The sequence below is a fragment of the Mustela erminea genome, chromosome 3 (genome assembly GCF_009829155.1).
Source record: "Mustela erminea isolate mMusErm1 chromosome 3, mMusErm1.Pri, whole genome shotgun sequence".
In the NCBI taxonomy this organism is placed as follows: Eukaryota; Metazoa; Chordata; class Mammalia; order Carnivora; family Mustelidae; genus Mustela; species Mustela erminea.
In genome coordinates this window covers 36,589,567-36,612,709 of record NC_045616.1, presented here as the reverse complement: position 1 = coordinate 36,612,709, position 23,143 = coordinate 36,589,567, and the positions used below count along the sequence as shown (strand labels likewise).

Below are 23,143 nucleotides of genomic sequence, written 5' to 3'. Positions count from 1 at the left end.
CTCCAAGAACAGTAAAATGGAACACATATGTATAACATAAGAAGATACAGAGTCTCTATTTTACACATAATTAATTATTATGTGTTATCGTTAGAGAGCAGTTTCAAATTTATGAAGACTAAAAGGATTCCAGATTGTCTACAAAAAGGGATATTAAAAACACAAGGTAATGAGGTAGATTACTCTTGACAAGTTAAGGACAAAAAAAAGTATATTGGCAAGTGACTACATAGTAGCCTAAATAAAATAGAAATTGATCTTTTTGTTAAATTTTCAAAGTGAAATTGTGTATGCTTGCTTACTGTTTTTAATCATTTCAACTAATTGATTTATTATTTTTTTGAATGCTACTCCCAACTGAAGTTAGAAGGCACAGTGGATAATAATGGTAAATAATAAATGTCCTAGTGTCCAGACAGAAGTCTCCCACTAAATAAATAAAGATACTTACAGAGGAAGAGCATATCTGATCAGAGTTCTTCCAAAAGCCAGTGTTGTTTCCCTTTATTTTGTTCATTCTTGGGTTTTGATGCCCTTTTCTATGCTTAAACAAAATTGAGCCCACAATGCTAGGAGCTGAGGGGGGAAAATGCAGCCACTGTCCCTTTGATTCACTGATTATATATATGTTTCCATGTTTCTGTCATACTGAAAGCTGAGAGAGAAATGACTGAATTTTTAATGGCATATTTGTTTATGTTCAGTTTACTATTAAGATCTCTTTCCATATTTTCCTAAATGCTACCCTGGCTATCAGGAACAATCTTTTCACGTCTATATTTTTCATTATAGGAAAAAGGCCCACTGATGAATTTCCAAATATTATCTATTTCCCACTGCACACCTTTGGGAAATTACAAGCTTCATTTTTGACACATGAGAAATAGGTGAGAGCTCATTTTTAAAGCAAAATTAAATATTGCCCTCTAGTATTCTGTCACACTTTTTTTTTCCTGATTCATGTTTATACACATTGATACTCAAAGGGGCACTACATCTAAAAATAAACAAATAAGCCCACTGTGTGTGCCTGTAAACAGAGACTGATGGTTGTATGCATGGTATGAACTCAGGAATTATGGCTTAACGCCTGCAGAGGCATAGAAAATTATATAAACTTTTGAGGCTGGAGTTGATCATTCATTTAGAAGGGCAAGAGTTCCATGTCTAGTGTACAGCTCATTGAGATAAGGGCCATGCAGCTTGAATGAAACATACTTCCTACCTAATCCTCCAGCTCTCTCTGTAGAAAGTTAGAGAAGCTGACAAATTTTTCTCTCAGTTTTTTCTACCATATTACATTTGAATGAAGAATGTATATTACTATTTTACTAATAGTAAAATACTAAGTTCCAAGGTAAAAACTCTTGATAAAACTAAAAATGGAATCAGAAAATCCCACAAAATTAGCAAGTAGGTAGGCAATTAGCCATTATACCTAAAGATATTTTACCTAGTAATATTTAGTTATTAGTGCTAAGCATCAGTATTTTCTCTCAAAAGGACCTAACATGTACAAGGAGGCATTCTGAAAGATACATACTAAAAGTACCTAATACTTTCATACAGTTTTCTTACTACATTTACTTAATACTTTAAAATTAAGGAAAATAATACATGTGGGGAGTACAATACTTAACAGTGCTCTAAGTTGAAGAGCACTGTTGCTTACTATAATAATGCATGATAAACTCTAAAAATTTCCCACTATGTTTTCAGCTCCCAAAACTGTTCCTCCCAACTGTCATGGTAGACCTCATGTGCAGTAAGCGCATTGTCGTTGTCGCTTTTGCTATATCAGAATTCCCTAGCTATCAGCTGGTAAACTACAAGAACAATCTCTCCCTGTTCCAAGAAATGTTTATAACCAACATTTCCTAAATTTACGTCATTTTATTACTCTGAAAAGCACTACAAAAACTCTGCGCTCTTTCTTAAAGATAAAATACTCTTTCAAAGCTGAACCTGTTGTAGCGTTTTCAAATAAATGCTTTCCTTAATGGTGCTGAGGTTAGTTTTCTTGCACCATTTTTGGTGCTGCCACTTAGATCATACTTAGCCCAGGTCACTCTGGGTAGAATACAACAGGACCTTGCAATGACTGCCTTTTCAGAATCCCAGAGTCTGGAAAGTTGAGTTAGTTTTTACTTATGATGAGCATGTCTATTTTTTACTTCCAGTGCTGCCTATGATTTTACTCCTATCTTTTTTGACCTCAGCATAGCCTCTTGATTGAAATCTGCTTAACTGCACAAGGCACTGAAGAATAAGGTAAGGTGTAGTGCCGAGATTCTTGTCTCTTGTATGTCTGTTGTTTAGTGTTATTTTATGTGGATCTCATCAACGAAACTCTGATTCATTGTCCACCTTACATGTACAAATGTTATAATGTAAATATAACTAAATATTTGAAACTCTGGCAGGATTTTGCCAACGGCAATTAATGATATTTTGGATAACTTTGAATAGACAGTTTCTCCAAGGGATTTCCTATCAAACATGATTAGTTAAGAATCCAGTCCTAGCTCTTAGATCTTGATGTCTATACCAGTCTTTAAACCAAAAGCCTTCTGGAGAAATGGCTGACTTAAGGACTTGAGCACAATATGTACAAAATGAGTGTGGATCATCAGATAATAGAAGGCAACTAAAAACACACATACACAGTTTGATGGGGGTACTGTGATAAGGGGAACTAAAAGAATTCCCATTGGATGGAACTGGAATAATCTGAGTAAGAAAATAAAGTAGTATTGCATTATAACCCAAAGCATAAAATAAATACCTATGGGTCTGAACTTAGATAAATAACTGTTTGAATAAATAAATAAATAAATAAATAAATAAATAAAGTTAGGAGGAGAGAAACATCTCTTATACAGAAGATTTCCAAATAATTTATGTAGATACATGATCTTTATAAATGGGAATATAACTCTCCATTCCTTAAGTGTGGGCTGCACAATGTGACTTCTTTCCAAAGAGTCTAATTTGGAAAGGGAGAAAGTAAGAGTAACCTTATGATGGAGAAACATTGCTCAGCCCGAGCCTGCTTTTCGCTCTGCCTGCAGCTCCCCTGCTTGTGCCTGCCCTCTCTCTCAGACAAATAAATAAATCTTACAGTGGAGAAACATGACAAACCACCTCAGCTAGGCAGTTAAGGTCAACATCAACAGTGATAAACTATGTTGATTGTCTGTGTCCTTGAAAGATATGATAAAAATTACATTTCCTCTGGTGTTCCTCCCCCAAAACCAAAACCCATAACTCTGATTTAATCCCGAGAAAAAACACAGGAAGATTCCAAAGAGAGGCATTCTACACAATAATTGACCTTCAAAACTGCGAAGTTAATAAAAAACAAGAGAAGTCCAAAAAGTAACTTATGAGAAGGCTAAAGACATGAGGGACCCTGGATGAGATTCTAGAACATAAGAATACATTACATAAAAAATTGAAATCTGAATAAAGTAGGAAATTTTGTGAATACATAATGTATCGATATTGGTTTGTCCATATTAATGTCAGGTTAATAATGGGGAACTGGGTACAAAATATATGGGAACTCTGAAGTCTATTGTCAATTTTTTAAAATATAAAACTTCTAAAATACAATGCATATTTTTAAAACTGCAGTCTTATAAATTAAAAAAAATCATGTTAGACTTTCTAGGTCCTATCATTACTGTTTTAAGAGGAAATTCTAGTCTCAGGGAGAAGATATTACAACTGTCTTAACTGTCTTGTTAACATTTTTGGTTAAAGTCTTAAACCTGAGGTCATAGATTTCGTTAAAAAACAAAAAACTAGAAGGCATATAGTACCCTCTTGGAATTATAAGAGCTTACTGAGCACTTCATAAACTTTGCTCAGAAAAAGAAAAATTGAAGACCAAATTAATAGCTTCTAAGTTAAGCAATTAGAATAATCCATGAATAATAAATCTTCTCTATACTAGTCCAAACAAAGATGTTTGTCAATATTATACAGAAAAGAAACACTAGAAGAAAAAATATGTTGTTTAAGCACAAAAAAAAAAATAGAATTCAAAAAGACAAATGACAGTCTTTGTGTGACCAGGTTGGTATTTCTTTATTATTATTGTCCTTAATATAAGCAGGACATGTCCACATAATTGCCAAAACAATATTCCCTTTCTATTTGATTCTATCATCAGCCCCATCACCATTCCCACCATTCCATTATTCCTTCCTTAGGGTAAAACTATGATTTCAGTTGTTGGAATTTCAAATAGCTTTTTCCTCAACCACTCCCTATTGTCTAAAGCAGTACGGAAGTGGGAGAGATGAAAGAGGATTAAATTTTAAAGATTTCAGTTGGCCTAGCTATACCCTTACTAAAACTGACCAAATACCCAATAAAAAATTAAAAGATTACATTAAATTTAATTAATTATGTTTCATCTATCTGCAGACCTCCAGAAAGGATTTCTCTTGTGTCTTGTGGGCCCAAATCAGCCCGTTAGCTACTTTTTTGTGTGTGTGTGTGGCAAATATTTACTAGAACACAGTTATCACCATTCACTTATGTGTTTTCTACAGTTGTTGTTTTGTAACAATTATAGATTTGAGTAGTTCTGACAGAGAACAGGTAGCTTTCAAAGGCAAAATATTTACTGCCTGACCCCTTTCGAGAAACAAAGTTTATTGACACTGATCTAAGCTATGATGATATCATGCAAAATAGAGTCATTTTCCCCTTTGAAGATTGGATTCTAGTTGTAACTTTTACTGGCTGATACTAAAAAACCACTTAGAGGATATCTTGGTAACATTGGATATCTTATATACTTGATTCTTAACTTGTCTGCTCTGGCTGTCCCTTTGTATAATCTCACAAAATTTGATATTCCAAAGGCCTTGCTTTGAACAAATACAAGACACACTTTAAGTGACAGGACTTATTCAAATCCCCCTACCCTTGGCCTCAGTAATTACTATAAATCCCCTATTTTCTGTTTGTACATGAAAAATTTTGACAAGCTTTGAGGGTTCCATTCTAAAACGGCACACATATTTAAAATATGGCCACAACAATTCAAAGTACACTTAAGACCTGTACTTTTCAATCTATGTGACTTTTAACTAAAAATGAAAAACATTTCAAAGTAGTTAGCAGTGTTAAGTGTTAGAAGTTTTAGGGCTAAAGTCTATGGAAATATATGACTTATTGAAATGAATAAAAAAAATAAGGTAGTTTGAGAGATGCTTGCAAGATGAATGCATGGAATAATATACTAGGAATCAAGCAGAGCAAAATATTTATCGTAGTTTATGTGGTGGTTATGTAGGTGCTCCTTGTATAAGACTTTTGACTTTTCTTTATGTTTAAAAACTCATTAGGGGGAATGACACACACAAAATTGGAAAATCAAAATATCTCTCTCAGTTGAAGAAACCATAAATAAAAGTCTCACCATGTAAAAAGCAACAAATCTATATGGCTTCTTATTGGATTCTCCCAAAATATATAAAGTAATATCCCCAAACTTAAACATTTTCATGAAATAAAAGAAGGAGGCAAATCTTCCCACTCTATTATTGATACTCAAAGCTAATTACACTGAGATAATTATAAAGGACATTATGATGAAAGAAAGTGGCAGTAATCATACTGAAAATGTCAGCCTGTTAAGTCCAACAATCTATTAAAGAAAAATTGATTACAAATAAGTGTTCTGTTGAAGGAATGCAATTAATGTTATTATTATTAATTATTATATTATGTCATATATAAGTAATAATAGATAAACTATAATATAATTTATCATATTATATTAATTATATATTAATTATTAAATATTGAATATAGGTTAATATAAATGACCCCTATACAGAATAAAGAAGAAAAACAGAATCAGATAATTTTGATAGATGCTAAAAAGGTCTTTGAAGATTCTCAACATCCATTCATGTTAAAAATCTTTAGTGGAAAACTTAAATAAATACTTCTCAAAAGTGAATATCCAGATTTCAGTAAATATATTAAAAGATGCTCAATCTTATTAGTCATCAAATGAAAATTAAATCCTTTACAAGACACTCCCAGGTTTCAGTTGAAAATCACTTATATCAAGAATCAAGAAGAACTTGGGGTGCTTGGGTGGCTCAGTTGGTTAAGCCTCCTCCTTTGGCTCAGGTCATGATCCCAGGGTCCTGGTATTGAGCCCCACATCGGGCTCTCTGCTCAGCAGGGAGCCTGCTTCCCCCTCTCTCTCTGTCTGCCACTCTGCTACTTGTGATCTCTTTCTGTCAAATAAATAAATACAATCTAAAAAAAAATAAAGGATTCAAGAAGAACTTAAACTGAATGAAAAAGACAGTCAGTAGATGGCTACATCAAGATGAAAGAGATGTTTAAATTATCTGACAAAAACTTTAAAAGAAGTCTTCAGAAAAAAGACTTCAACCATGCATTATACAAACTCATGAAGCAAAAGATTTTTTTTTAAATTCAGCAAAGTAACATAACATATAAAGAAGAACCAAATGGAAATTTTAGAATTTAAAATACAATTACCAAAATAAAAAAGTGAGAGAGCAGAGTGGAGGGCACACAGGAGGGAATCAGTGAACTTTAAAATAGAATAGGTAAGGGAAGTAGTGTTTCTATATTTTACTCAAATTGGCAAAATGTTAACATCATGAGAACATGATGTTTTGGACATATGATGAAATACTTAGAGTAAATGACTAAGCTATTCAAAGAGATATACTCAAAAATGCTATAAATAAAACAAAATGGAATCTAAAAAAAAATTTCAAGTATCCTCCAGAAGGGAAGAAAAAGAATACATAGAAATGGCAGAACAAATAAAAGTACAATCATAAAAGAAGGAAGTACAACAAACCTTACCATGTTGATCATTCTAATAAAGTAAGTGGCCTAAGTATACCAATTAAAGGGGAGATAGTAGCATAATCAAATAAAAAACATGAACTCAAGTGTATGCTGTTGGTTGAAGTTCATTTTATTTTTAATTAATTTATTTTTGTTTTATGTTAATTCTGGCATACTTAACGTACAGTGTTATATTAGTTTCAGGTGTATAATATAGTGAGTCAGCAATTCCATACATCATCCAGTGCTCATTACACAAGTGCACACCTTATTCCTCTTTACTTATTTCACCCACCCAACCCCCACCAAACTCCCCTCCAGTAACCATCTGTTTCGTTTTTATAGTTAAGAGTCTTTTTCTTGGTTTCTCTCTTCTTCTGTCTTCTTTCCTTTGCTCATTCATTTTGTTACTTAAATTCCATGTATGAGTGAAATCATGTGGTATCTGTCTTTCTCTGACTGACTTATTTCACTTAGCATTATACTCTAGCGCCATCAATGTCATTGCAAATGGCAAGATTTCTTTCTTGCTTATGGCTGACTGATATTCCATTTTGTGTGTGTGTGTGTGTTGTGTGTAAATACTCTTTATCCATTTATTCATCAATGAAGAGTGGGCTACTTAATTTGGCTCTTATAAATAATGCTACAATAAACATAAAGACTGTATGTATCCCTTTGAATTAGTGTTTTTGTATTTTGGGGGTAAATGCCCTGTAGTGCAATTACTGGGTTTTAGGGTAGTTCTATTTTTAACTTTTTGAGGAACCTCCATATTGTCTTCCAGAGTGACTGCATCAGTTTGCATTCCCACCGCAGTACAAAGGGTTCTTTTTTTCCCACATCCTCACCAACACTTGTGTCTGTGTATTTGATTTTCATCATTTTCACAGGTGTGAGGTGCTATCTCATTGTGGTTTTGATTTGCATTTCCCTGATGATGAGTGACATTGCATGTCTTCTCATGTATCTGTTAGTCATTTGTATGTCTTCTTTCAAGAAATGTCTATTCATGTCTTCTGCCCATTTTTAAATGGGATTAATTCATTTTTTTGGTGTTGAGTTGTATCAGTTCTTTACATATTTTGGATACTAACTCTTTATCAGATATGTCATTTGCAAATATCTTCTTTAATTCAGTAGATTACGTTTTAGTTTTGTTTTCTTTGCTGTGCAGAAACTTTTTATTTTGATGTAGTCCCAATAGTTTATTTTTGTTTTTATTTTCCTTGCCTTGGTAGAGATATCTAGAAAAAAATGTTGCTACAGCTGATGGCAGAGACATTACTGCCTGTGCTCTCTTCTAGGATTTTTATGTTGAAGACATTTTGAATATAATATAGGAGGTTAAAAGTGTGAGTATTAGAATTTATATTATGGAAACATTAATCAAAAGAAAGCAGGCATGACTATATTAATGTCAGATATTGTTGACTTCTAAGCATAGAAAATCACCAGAGTTAGAGAAGAATATAATACAATGATAAAAGGGTAAATATACCAAGAAGACACAGCAATAGTATTTGTGTGTGAACCAAAAAGATGCAAAATGTGTGAAATAAAAACTAGTAGAACTGAAATTAGAATAGACAAAATCACAGTTATAATTGGAGATTTTAACCCCCTCTCTAAATAAATGACAGAACAACTAGATAGCAAGTCATCAAGAAATTAGAACTTAAAACACCCCTCAACTGGTAGTCTCTAATCAACATTTTTAGAATACAACATTCTATAGCAGGACAATACATGATTTTTTTTTTTTTTTAAGCATTCAGGGGATATATACCAAGAAAGACCATATCCTGGGCCACAGAACAAATATTAAAAAATCTGAAATACCAAAGTCAAACACAGTGTGTTTTTTATCTCCAAAAATTCAAAGAGTAAATCAATAACAGGAAGATAGCTGGAAAATCACCAAATACTTGAAAACTAAAGAACAAACTATTAAATCACCCTTTGGGTGATTTTTAGGTTAAAGAAGTCTCAGTGGTAACATAAATACATTGAAATAAATGATAATAAAATGTATCAAAATTTAAAGGTAGTGTTGAGAGAAATGTATAGCACTGAATTAGTATATTAGAAAAGATGAAAATTCTCAAATGAATAATCTGAACTCCCACCTATAGACCTAGAAAGATAAGAGCAAAATAACCCAATTTATGCATAAAAGAAAGACCTACTCAGAGGAGCGAAATCAGTGAATTTGAAAATAGAAAAACAACAGAAGATATTAATGAAACAATGAGCTATTTTTTTGAAAGTACCAAATAAATTGGCAAACCTCCATCACCACTGCCCAAAAAAAAAAAAGACAAAAAATACTATATCAGGAATGAACCAGGAGATACTACTAAAGATGTAAAAAATAATAATTATTATTTTCAATAATAAAAATAATAAAGGAATACTACAAATAATATTACACTAATAGGTTTGACAATTTCAGTGAAATGAATCTGTTTCTCAAAGCTAAAGCTTTGTAATTAAAAATAAAGCTTTTATTATATACTGAAGAGTTTATTGCCAGTCAGATGTTACCTGGATTCATATGCTGAGGGTATTCATTTTATTTTGAATCAAATCAAATAAAAATTGAAAACAGAAATACATATGCCTTTGAAAATTCTGAAAGTATTATGGTACATGCTTTTACAAGATCCATAGTGCATTAAAATGGCTTTACATCATTTCAGGCTCCTGAAATGTAGTTCTACTATACAAGAACATGCAGAATATTCAGATAGAGTTTATGTCAACTGTACTAAAAAAATTTCTGGAAAATGTATTTTGGAATACATGCTGATTGAGTATGCAGGCCTATACAGGCTATAGGGGTTAGAGCTGTTTTCGAAAATTTACTAATAAAGAATATTTGTTAACATGAAGAACTTCACTGAAGGAGTATGCCATTCAAAATTTACCTGTTTGAGTAAAATAGCTACAACAATGAAAGATGTCATATATGACCAAGTAATTTAATATTATTATATATAATAAAATGTTAAATGGATTTTTATGTTTTTGAATTTCTAGGCAAACTTCTTCTTTAAATACTATGCTGTTTTCAGCTCTTGTAAATAATAGTCTAAATGAACGGGAGTTGACCCTGTTATGGTGTGTCAATAATAAGTAACTTCTAGCAATATTTTATCATGAACCCAATTACTGAGATTCTCTTAGTTACTACTTTTTTTACATGGTGACTTTGTAAAAAGTTGTTATTCTAGGAATATTTTTTGTGAATATACTTCAACACCACAAGCTTCTCTTCATCAAAACTAATAATACTAAAATATTCAGCATAAAAGAAAGTTTCACAATTTCAATTTTCACAAATTGAAAGTATCACAATTTCACAATTTCCAAATTTCAATGTCTGTGGAATTTATAAACCAAATTTGAATATCTAAATAAAAAAGAAATTTATTTGAAAGCTATGAAGGGATATAAATGACACAAGTAATAATTGAATAATAAGGCTTGGGAAGGATAAAATATTTCTCTGGTAGGAACTACTCAAGATTTTCATCAGAACAGTTTCCCTGGAATAAAAGTATGTAAATTATTTTCTCTTTGTACTCCATTCTTACTGGAAAATACTAGAAAAAGTCCAGTTAGTTTCTATGTTACAAATCCACCCTTTTATTAAGGAAAAACTAGAAGTTCTGATTTAAAGACTCTCCTTAACCTCATACAGTAGAGGTAGAAGTAATTCTAAAAATGGTAATTGAGATGATTTGAACCAAAGTAGGGGTAACAGCTGCTGGGCAGCTAAAATGCAAGAAAACAGTTAATGCCATGTTATGCAAAGTGTGGCCCATTGTCTAGAAACTTGGACTCTCAAATGAGTCACTAAGTCATATTCTCCATTTTAGAATTATCTCCTGCTGAATTGCATACATAGTAAAAGTTTAAGAAGTTTTAGAAGCAAATCACAGCTGAAAGTAAAGTGAGAAGATTTCTTTAAAAAACAGTACAAAACAAAACAAAACTCCTTCCCTTTAAAACCTTCAGTAGAAAAGTTAAAGTAGTAGATATGATAGCCTCAAAAGCTGAGGGACCACTTGGCGATCCACAGTTAGGGCGAGTGGAAACAGCAGAAGCAAAATCATGTCTTCACTCTAGGAAATAAAAAAAGAGCATAACTGGCAAACTTGCATTGAATAAACTTCTGATTATTTTTAGGATATTAAGATAAGGAAGAAGCCCTCAAGACCCAATGGTTGTTGTCTAATTTTAGTCATATGCTGAAAACTTCCAACTTTAGACATCTAATTCCATTCTCTGTGTGGTTTCAAACTCAGATTCTACCATCTATTTGATTTTTCTAGTTGGTTATTTAATATCCACTTAAATTTATATGTCAAAATTAATATGCTTATATGCTTAAGCAGAATCTGGGAGGAAATTAGAAGAGAAATACAAGTGGGTCCTTGATTTTATAATAGGCCGATGAAGCCATTCAACAAGTTAGCTATCTCTTAAACTAAATGTGGAAAGTGGTAAGAAAAAAAAAAAAAGATGAGTCACATAATTTACAATATTCCCTTTATGGAAAAAATGAAAAACAAAATAACCACTAACACTTGATATATGATATATTTCATTGATTGATTACTTGATTGATTCATTAACAGAGTATCTTCTATGTGCCAGAAATCCAATCAGAGCCATGAAAACAAATGGCAAAGGGAGACAAATCATGTAAATTATAGGTCCTCATAGACATATAACAGATAATATTCTGATATAACAGAATTTCAGCAGAGCTATACAGCAAAGAATGGGATCTCTGATAAAATCCACTGAAGTCATATTTCAGTTTTCCATTTTTCTGTTCTTTGTTGTTTATTCCCCGACCAAAACTTGGTATGATCAAGAATTTCTTACTCTCTCTCAATACTCCACTGAATAATCATGGCTCTGTACCATTTATTTCCAACTCTGAGATTACAAGATGCTCAGTTCTTATGATGACTCACCATTTATCTAAACTGCATTCCTTCAAAGCCTGACCGGGGCGGAGGGTGGGGGCGCCAAAATAAAGCCTGACAGAAATTTTGCATAATTCATAATTTTTTTCACTTGATCACCTTTTAAAGAAAATCAGATTTATAGGACAATTCAAAATTCTAAACTTGGAGTTTTCAAAGACATTTTCAACAAGAAACTCTCTCTCTCTCTCAACATAGCTGTCTTCATTATGTTATTGACCTTACTAAAATTTTTCGTGGTGACTCAACACTTTTCTTTAATACTCTCCATATAAGCTAGTGATATTCAATCTAAAGTACAGATAACTCTTAAAATGACATGAAAAACCTAGTGCACTGCAGTTTTCTTGAAAAGAGGTTCCAGTCTTTTTAAGCTTATTTTTTTAAGCTTTTTAACCTGTAGTACCTAACTTAGAAGTGTAATATATCTCCAATGGTTGAATGATTCTTTGTCATCTTATTGTATATACATTGAGCACACTCTAAAGGCATTAATGTGAATGTTATTATATGAGTTTTATGCTTGCCTTCAACATCAGTTACCTCTCCAGCATTGTCTAATCATTGCAAGAAAACCTACAGTCACCACAAATTTTCTATTAGAAAGTATTAAACATACCTCATTGCATATGCTAACAATAATTAATTATGTTTAAATTATGTGACCTGTAAGTACAAATTATAAGATAAGAAATAAAATAAAATTTGAACTTCAGTTTCATCTCAATATTTAAAAAGTACTTCCCCAGGGGCGCCTGGGTGGCTCAGTGGGTTAAGCCGCTGCCTTTGGCTCAGGTCATGATCTCAGGGTCCTGGGATCGAGTCCCGCATCGGGTTCTCTGCTCAGCAGGGAGCCTGCTTCCTTCTCTCTCTCTCTCTGCCTGCCTCTCAGTGTACTTGTAATTTCTCTCTGTCAAATAAATAAATAAAATCTTAAAAAAAAAAAAAAAGTACTTCCCCAAATATATCTTGTACAGAATCACTAGCATTCTTATTGTTTGGTGATTTATGAAATGTGTTAGCTTACATATTTAGGGGTTATAAGCTGCTGGCCAAAAGCCTGTCTACCAATCAAATAACAAAAAAATATGACTTGTTTTTTAGTGATAGCACATGTACTACCAAAAAATGTGACCGTAGGAGTAATTGCTTTCCTCTGTATATCATGAGGTTTCTGTCTTGCTATGGATTTTCTGTTTCTTCATGCAGTTAGTTAGGTGAGTTCTCCTATGCTTCAGGGATTAATCAGAAGTGTGAATAATCATGGTGAGAGCAGTTGGAATGTTGAGTGAGTGTACCAATGGATATCTGACACTTTAAATTCTTGAAGTAAAAGGATAATATTTGATGGATATTCGGTAGGAAATGACTAGGTGTCATGACCTATATACCAGGAATGTAAGGACAGATTTTTACATAGATGTTTTGTAGAAGGTTTGTACCAAAATTACTTCAAAGGCCAAATCCCGATAGGCACCAATATAATTCCAAAAATAATTATATTTCCTGAATTTTACTATCTACCTAAAAAGTCAGTTTAGCTCAGTCTAAGTCAAGTTTGTACTTTCTTTGGAGTGATTTCCACACTTAATGGAAGTGTGGACATTTTTTTTTTCCCCCTCAATGTAAAAACTAGTGTATGCCTTTAACATAAAATATGTTTTGTTTGTTTGTTTGTTTGTTTGTTTTACCTGCTCACTTTTCAGGTACCATAAGATTACACAGTAAAATACAATAACCTAACAGATAAATAATGCCAAAAAGCCATTTGAGGTAGCACAATTGGCAGGGAAGAGAAGTTTTTCACAAGTCAAGTTGAAAACATTATATAAAAGCCAATGATTTTGAAGTAAAATCTATTTTTTCAAGCATCATTTTCCTAATCAATATAAAATACAATTTCAAGCCAGAAGTTTGTTTCGGGCAGTATCGAGAACCTAACAGTTATTTTAACCCTTGTCTTAGATTCACTTATTCCTTCCGTGTCTTAGGTTTTTTAGAAAACAAAGCTGTGGAAACTCATAAGAGCACTCAAGCATCCTAGAGTCACAAGTATGCAAGAATGCCACTTATGGTCTAACATGAGGTGGTGCTATATTCTTTGACCTCAGACTTCAGATTTAACAATGTTACATAGACACTTGTAACAGAAGAAAAACAGTTATATCAAAAAACAGTATGGTTAGACACAAGCTTCTAAAAAGAGATAATCATCCACTATGATTTAAGATAAAGCAAGAATTAAGCTGAAGGTAAAATTTGATACTTGTATCCTTTCTATAATTTCAATATTTTCTAAGGCAAATTGAGCTCATTCACTTTTTTTTTTTTAAGATTTTACTTATTTATTTGACAGAGAGACAGAGAGATCACAAGTAGGCAGAGAGAGAGGGGGAAGCAGGCTCCCCACTAAGCAGAGAGCCCGATGTGGGCCTCAATCCCAGGACCCTGAGATCATGACCTGAGCCAAAGTCAGAGGCTTAACCCACTGAGCCACCCAGGTGCCCCCTTCACTTTTCGAGTGAACTAGCTTTGATCCATCAGTTACCCCTTTAACCTAATCTTAATTGACAACAAAATTTTATTGTTAACTGATTTTACAATAAAAACCTTGATTTGGTTAAACATGCTGAAACTGACATGGAGGAAGTGGCATATGACTTACTTGCACATTGGTAAAGAGAAACTGTACTCTTGTTGTAAAGATAAATAAAAACAAATGAAAAAGCCCCAAATAATAAGAAAGATAAATAACAGATAAATGGCTGGGGAAAGCTTATAGAGCACAAGATCAAGAATATGCAAAGAACTATGAGGTAAAAGGAATAGGGCTAATTATGTATTTGTCGACAGGCACCATTTATGTGTACTTACAGCTATCTTGGAGATTGATAAGAAGGGTAATCTGAATGATTTATGCTTGATGTTTTTATATATTTAGTAAAGTTTATATTGCATGTTATAACACATTTTCTTATTAAATATTAATGCAGAAGTGTCTGATTGTTAATCATTTATTATATTCATAATAGTTTATCTATTCTTTCTAAATTATTTAGAGTAAAGTCTTTTTTTAAAGATTATCTTTTGAAGGACTTTTACTCTACTGAAGCCAGAAAACACAGTACATGGTCAGTTGTGCAAAAGGAAATAATTATATGTTTCAGAGCAGAATTCTTAAACACTAGCTCACAGAGAAGCAGTGCAGGTTACAAAAGAACACCTACATTGGGCCTCTTAGCTACAATTTTCCTTACTAAAATTCACTCACAAAATTTTGACAATGAATTACATTCCAACATGTTGCTCTAGTTTGAGTAGGTCCATTAATTTCTGTCCACTTATTATTATAATTTAAAAGCCATTTCCCCAAAAGATTTTAAGAGAACATTAAATCAATAAATGTCAACACCTCATATAAAATGGAGATGATTTATTTCTTTACTTCATCTAAACAGATAATTGCTTAGATTCTAATGGGGACAAACCAGAATTCAAGGTAACCAGATCAGTCAGTTATAATATTGTGTATAGTTCAAAGGTGAAAGAAAGAGCCAAAGGCATTTACTTATTGTTGAACCTTAATATAAAACTATTTTACAATTTTGGTTTATTCTTAATACAGCCTCACAGAAGTACCTAATACCTTACTATGAAACAAACCAACTCCTCAAAGCAAAAGCTGAAGAAAAAAAATAAAGACTTTACTATGAGCAACAATATGTATCTTTATGTATCAGCAAAATAAGCAAATCAATGAACTTTTTTATATTGTGAAGAGTAGAATAAAACAGATAAATATATCTATATATATCATATATCTCTTTATGCTTAAGTTAAAAAAAATACAACTCCTTTGATGTCTAGTTCTGGCCCTTTATTTTTTTTTAATCAGTCATTTTACAAATAAGACACTAGGGCCCAGAAAATTAAACTTTATCAGAAGTTATACAGAAATATTTTACCTCTAGGTTCAATAGAATGTATTGTGTAATTATTTGTAGGGCTAATTGCATAATAACTACATATGCCAGATTTGGTTCATAGTGCGTATAGAGTAAACCCAATGAGAATAACTAGTAACATGATTCCTATTTATTTTGATGGATAGGCTAGACGTCACAAATATTGAATGTGAGGTTCCTTTCAGTAGAAATCCTCATTTGGTCGGCTTTACATTCTAGCAAAAGATAGATTCAAAGAGAAGTTAGCTTTCATTTACCGTTGTAACTTTTGACCAGATGCACATTCTAAGTTTTTTTTCTTCAAATATTTATGCTTGCAGATTAACACAATGAGGGCTACACTATGCCCTTCCATAGATCTTTTGAAATAATGATCTTGCTGTTGATGAGTTAACCTTCATTTATTCACCCAGATTTTTCTACTTTATAAGTAACTCTGAGAACACACAAAGCCTGATAAATCAGAGTTTCTGCTTTTTTGTTTCTTTTGTTTGTTTGTTTGGATTGGGTTTTTTAATTCTCTGTAGATTTTCATTTAACAAATAGTTGGAGTAAGTAATTAAATAACTTAAAGACAGAATTAGGAATTTATAAACTTTCATGGCAAGAATCTTCTAATTCATTAGGTCCTGAAACCTGGATGACTTATGATATGTTCATAAGTTTGATGATTTCCTTCATTTTTTTATATAATGCCTTTGTCTTTCAGTGCTTTTCAAGCTAAGTTCTTTATCAGTTTCCTGGAAGACCAGTCTTTCTGGGCTGTTTTCATTAAGTGTTATTCATAACCCAAATCATGTCTGCTGAATCCTCATGCAGCAAAGGTGAGAGCAGTATGTCTGTAAATCATGTGCCCCCATTCCTACATATGGGATATCTTGCTAATGTAGTGAAGATCAGACAGGTTTCCCAGGGAACACTTTAGCAGGTCTATACATATCTTTTCCTTTAAGTGGTTGCAAGACCTTCTAAGACAAGTTCATTTACCCCTCAGGCAATAGCCTTTCATCCTTTAGGACTCCAAAGAAGGGATCTCAATTCTTGTACTAATAAGACATCAATCTTTGAAGCTCTACTTCCCTGCTAAAAAAAATAAATAAATAAAAATAAAAAATAAATTAAAAATAAAGGAAGGAAGGAAAATAGGAAGAGGGAAAGGAAAGAGAAAGAAGAGGGAAAGGAAAGAGAAAGAAAGAAAGAAAGAAAGAAAGAAAGAAAGAAAGAAAGAAAGAAAGAAAGGGAAAGTGAAGGATGGGTCACATTTTTACATCCATCTATTTCCCTTTGAGGTGAAAACCTTGAAGGTTATTTATTTCTTTAAGTCAAAACTTTATGTTAAAATCTCTCCCTGATGATCTTGTGTAATGAATTATAATCTCTTACATGGCATAAGCCTGTCATTAGAAGCCCTAATACAAGCTTTGGAAATATCCTGATAATTTTTAGACAAGAAGTTCCTGAACCATTATAATAAAAATTTTACCTTTAGTGTTTTTTTTCTCTTTTAAGGTGGAAATTATTTAAATGAACAGCCCAAATGTAAAATGGTGATGTGTAACTCTGAAATAAGTTTGCATCCAAATTAGCAATTATTTTGCTATTCATATAAAAAGGAAATATAGCTACATAAAAAACATTTCCACTGAAATGAAGTTTGAAAGGACAGGAAAAGTTAAAGGCAATGATCGTCATTCAAAATAGTCTTTAATACAAAAATGACGATTACCCTTTTCAAGTTTTTCCCAGTTTTACTGAGATGTAGTTGACATAAAAGACTCTATAATTTTAAGGGGTACTGTACAATGATGTGACTTAGATGTATTATGAAGTGGTTACCACAGTAAGTTTGGTTAGTGTGTATCATCTTACGTAGATACAAAAAGAAAATGTTTTTTCTTGAGAAAAGAACTCTTAGGATCTACTCTCTTAACAACTTTCAGAGGTATCATACAACAATGTTGACTATTGCTGTCATGTTATATATTACATCCTTAGCATTCATTTATCTTTCATCTGGAAGTTTTTACCTTTTGATCACTTTCTTCCAGTTTTACCTACCCCCACTTACTGCCTCTGGTAACCACAAATGTGATCTCTTTTTCTATGAGTTTGGTGTTTTGTTTGTTTGTTTGTTTGTTTGTTTTTTGTATTTTTTTTTTCATTTCATTCCTTTTTTGCTTGTTTGTTTTTTGCTTTGTTTTGTTTTGCTTTTGGATCCCACATATAAGTGAGATCATACTGTAGTTATCTTTATTTGCTTTACTTCACTTAGCCTAATGTGCTCAAGGTCTGTCTGTGCCACAGATTTCAAAAATCCATTTTTTATGGCTATATAATATCCATTGTGTATCCATGTATATCTCACAATTTCTTTACCCATATATGCATGGATAGACACAAATTATTTTCATGTCTGGTTATTGTAAATAATGCTGCTATCAACATATGGGTTGTGGATATTGTTTCGACATAGTCTTTTCATTTCCTTTGGATATATTCTTGGAAGTGAAATTGCTAGATTACATGGTAGTTCTGCTTTTAATTCTTTAAAGGAACTCGTTCTGTTTTCTATAGTGGCTGTACCAGTTTACAAACTCATCCACAGTGCACTAAGTTTCCTTTTTTTTTTTTTTAAGATTTTATTTATTATTATTATTATTATTTTTAAAGATTTTATTTATTTATTTGAGAGAGATTTATTGAGAGAGATCACAAGCAGGCAGAGAGGCAGGCAGAGAGAGAGGAGGAAGCAGGCTCCCTGCTGAGCAGAGAGCCCGATGTGGGGCTCGATCCCAGGACTCCGAGTTCATGACCCGAGCCGAAGGCAGCGGCTTAACCCGCTGAGCCACCCAGGTGCCCCAGGATTTTATTTATTATTTGAGAGAGAATGCATGCACATTCGAGAGAGAGAGAAAGAGGGTTAGAGGGAGAAATAGACTCTCTGCTGAGCATTGATCCAGACTCAGGCTTGATCCCAGAATTCTGGGATCATGACCCAAGCCTAAGGCAGATGCTTAATCAACTGAACCACCTAGGTACTCCCAAAGTTTCCCTTTTCTCTATATCCTTACAAGCATTTGTCTTTTTGATAATGGCCTTGCTAACAGGGCTCAGGTAATATCTCATTTTGGTTTTGATTTGTATTTTCCTAATGATTAATGACACTGAGCATTTTTTATGTATTTCTTGGCCATTTATATCTTCTTTGGAGAAATGTCTATTCAGGTCCTTTGACCATTTTTAATTGGATTATTTTGGGGTTTTTTTGCTATTGAATTGTATGAGTTCTTTATATATTTGGATATTAACCCCTTATCAGATGTATGATTCCATATGATATCATATGAAAATTATGCAAATATTTTTCCAGTTCTGTAGCTTGTCTTTCATTTTGTTGATCATTTCTCTGGTGTGCAAAAGCTTTTTAGTTTGATATAGTCCCACTTGTTTATTTTTGCTCTTGTTGCTTGTGCCTTAGGTCTCATCTGCAAAAAAGTGTTGCCTTGAGGAAAAAAAAAAAAAAGTCAAGAAGCTTTTTTCCTGTTTTCTTCTAAAGAGTTACACTATTTCTGTTCTTACATTTAAGTCTTTATTTCAGGTTAATTTTTAAGAGTCATAAGATAAGGATCCAGTTTCATTCTTTTACACATGAATATCCAATTTTCCTGAAATGCTGATAGCTGTCAGTACTTTTTGATGGCTCTTATAAAAAGTGTACTTTTGAATTAGATTTAAATTAGAAGTGTGTATACAAAAGGGCATTAATTCCACATTTGCTCAGAAATTATTTGGCATATTTTATATTCAACTTGCATGTATATGGTACATGCAAAAACTAATTTTTTGTTTAATTTGGGGAAAAAAGGAAGCAGATTCAATGAATCATCAAATCTGAAAGCTGATAAATAGCAGAGCCCTTATATGTAGATCTGTTCTGCACCAAAGTGCACAGGATTTGCCACTTTGTATGTCAAGCTGTTCCAGTTGTTAATAAATTAGGTGGCACATTCATGACTTGTTTTAGTAGGAGGGCAGAAGAGGAATATGAGGAATCAAATTGGTCTCATTGTCAATGAATCTGACCTCTCCATTTAAATAAACATTTGGGTTGTTTCAGTAACGATTCAGTGTGTAACTCCTTTGATTTGATTTAACAAATTTTAGAGGCTGTCTTGTAAATTCAGTTCTCTAAATGAAATAGAAAGCGTAATATATATACCCTTGCTTTTTTTATACCGTGACTATTGAATTTAGAAATACTTCCTTTTTGGCTCATTCATTCATTATCTCTTGAGCATCTGAGCACCCAAGGTTTATAGGCAATTAACAAACCATACCCTGGGGATTCATGTAATAAATAATATACATTGTTTTGTCATTAGAGGTTTTCTTTCTGTGATGAAAATTAAAAGGTTATCATTGATTAAAAAAATTAAAGACAGACCAGAAAATAATAAAGCAATGATTTATTAATATTTTTATTATAGAGATTATATTGATAAGCTAATATAACTTGGCAGCATTACATATTACCTCATTTAATGAAATTTATTTAATTATCCATTTAATAAATAGCTAACTGGTACAAAGTCCATAGCAAAGAATCTGATTCAAAGCAAGTATTCAGTGTAGGGTTATAATTATAATTCTATCCACTACTGCTATTACTGTTCCTGAGGGAAAGTGAGTTTCTATCATGAATATGTTGGGAACAGAAACAGATGATAGAGGCAGGATTCAAATCTATGTTTATATGAATAAAAATGATTATGTGTTTGATTTTTATTATGAACATACTATGGACATAGTGTATGGATTCTATGATTTACAGCCTCACTTGAGTTTGGAATTCTCTTCTCTTTCCTGCTGATTTGCTCATTTCTGCCTAGTATTTAACAAGGACATCTTAAGGGCTTTGTCAGTATATAGACATTTAAGAGTTCTAAGAGAAAGGATTGCACAAGCCTAATACGTAGATGTGGAATGAAACAAGACTGAGAGTGAAGATTCAGATGCCCTGTTTATGACTTGAGTCATAGAGGCTCATGCAAATTTGATCCAAGACAGAATGAACTTTAAAAGAAAGGGTGATATTTGACTTTCTAAGATGAGGACATGGTCATCTCATTTCTAATTTTCTTGGTGTGCACAAATGGAGAACGTTCTTGATAAGGTACTTAATTGCATGATCTAGGCCTGTGGCCACATAAAGGAGAGGAATAATCAAACCTGTTGCTAGTATCTAAAGCTGTGCTCTCCAATATAGTCGCAACTGGGCACATGTGGCAGTTGCACATTTGAAGTATGGCTAGTTCAAATTAAGATGTGCTGTAAGTGTTAAATATAAATTAGATTTGTTACCTTTAATATGATGAAAAGAATGACTTCTACATTGATTATGTGTTGAAATAATGTTTATACCTTAGGTTAAATCAAATACAACATTAAAACTTATTTCACTGTTTTTACTTTTGTTAATATGGTTACTAGAAAGTTTAGAATTACTAATGTGGCATAAATAATACTTCTCTTGGACAACACTGATCTAGAATGCCATGAGGACTTTTCATGTAAACAGTTGATGTTCTTGTGAACAGTTGATGGTTGGGAAAATGGAAAGCCACACTAGTGAAGTATTAAACACACAGAACCAGATGAGACCACACAGAGATGAGGAACCATTTCACTAGCATGTGCAAGATGGGTCATCCAGAACAGGGAGGCATCAGTAGAATCACTAGCCAGGCATGGCACCCAGCATAAAAGTCACTATCTTCCTCTTCTAATTCATCATTAGATGAAGTATGTGTAAGTATATAAGTATATATAGTACATAAGTATATACTTATATAAATATATATATATATATATTTATATATATATAGCTTTGCCTGTATAGAAGATACCATTCTTCTAAATAGCTTATCTTGAGGGCTTTAATTTGGTATCTTGTCATTGTTTAACTGGGTGTTTATTATGAATTTTTTAAAAACGTTTTTATATAATAGCTCCATCCAGGAGAAGGGCAACAGTGCCTCAAATAATGGTGCCTGCGTACCTCAAATAATGGTGCCTGCATACTATAGCAATTTCAGAATTTCATGGTTAAAGATACAATACATAAAAATGGTGATTTTTATTTTCTATAAATTATCCCTACTAATAATATCATTATATAACCCGTTACTCCTGGAGAAAACTACGATAGGAAAGAAAAGATATAGTAACAAAAGGAGAATATGTATGTAAGTAATATTTCATTCCTAGTCAGCTTTTAATGAAACAAATGGCTGTGTTTTGAGATGAGTCATCCCACCCTGGACAGTGGTACTTACAAAAAGTGTTTATGAACACTACTAGCAGGAAGACTAGGAATGTAAAATCACTCAGACCACTAGATCCCATCAAGACTGCTATCATTTACTGAAAACTCCAGATGGAAATTTAAGGAGGAAAGAGGAGAAGAAAGGAGTACAATTAAGACAGCTCAGGATTAATTTTCTTTAAGAAGTGTAGTTGCTCAGCTGCTTGACATTAAGTTCTGTCTATAACAAAGCCACATCTGTCACTACTTATCTTCTCTGTGAGCAAGGCAGGTATCAGACTGCAAAAATTTCCAAGCAAAAAATTGTTCTTTTGTTTTCTTTTTCTCCATAAATTATTTCCTATATTCTCTCTTACTTCTTCTGTTTCCCATTTATAACCAAAAAAATTTTGTGGTTCCTTTATATTAAATGTCTTTGGTGGCTCTCTCTCTCACATCAAGAATTGCTGAAGTAGAGAAATACTTCATGATGTAGGGAAAATTGTATTTTTAAATCTGTTCAGCTTGTGTTCATAGTTTTGCACATGGTTATTCATGGTTACTTTACATGTGGCTTATAAGAAATTTCTTTGTATTTCTAGACAAAGCAAGTTAGTCAGCCTGATACTGGAAGGTTAATATAATCACCAAACCATTTAGTTTGTATTGCAAACATCAGTTAAAGTTATGTTTGAGCCTATCCAGAAGTCAAAGCCATTTGTGAAGAGATCTGTTTCTCTGCTTACCCAGTATTTCCAATGTGGAACATCAAGACAAACAAGAAGGATGAGAAGGCCTCTTTTTTATAATCAGTTTTGAGATAGCCCATACCTCTCTTACTTTCGTAGATAATACTTTTATTGGAGGATTATGTGTGAGGACTACATCTCAGAGACCCTCAGAATTCTTTTCAGGAATAGGCTATCCTCCCTCAGCTAATAGGAATTCCTCCCTCAACTAATACCCTCCCTCAGATTGGTTGAGAAATATTTGGATGTTTCATAAACAAA

At 32.7% G+C, this 23,143-nt stretch overlaps 1 long non-coding RNA gene across 1 annotated transcript in view; it reads left to right on the top strand.

Annotated features, from left to right (window-relative positions):
• The first annotated feature begins 2,207 nt into the window (after positions 1 to 2,207).
• The window catches only part of LOC116586070, a 132,127-nt gene continuing 111,191 nt past the window's right edge, over positions 2,208 to 23,143 (top strand). Inside the window, exon 1 of the long non-coding RNA XR_004283880.1 lies at positions 2,208 to 2,271. This is a non-coding gene — a long non-coding RNA (uncharacterized LOC116586070). The remainder of the gene's footprint in view (positions 2,272 to 23,143) is intronic.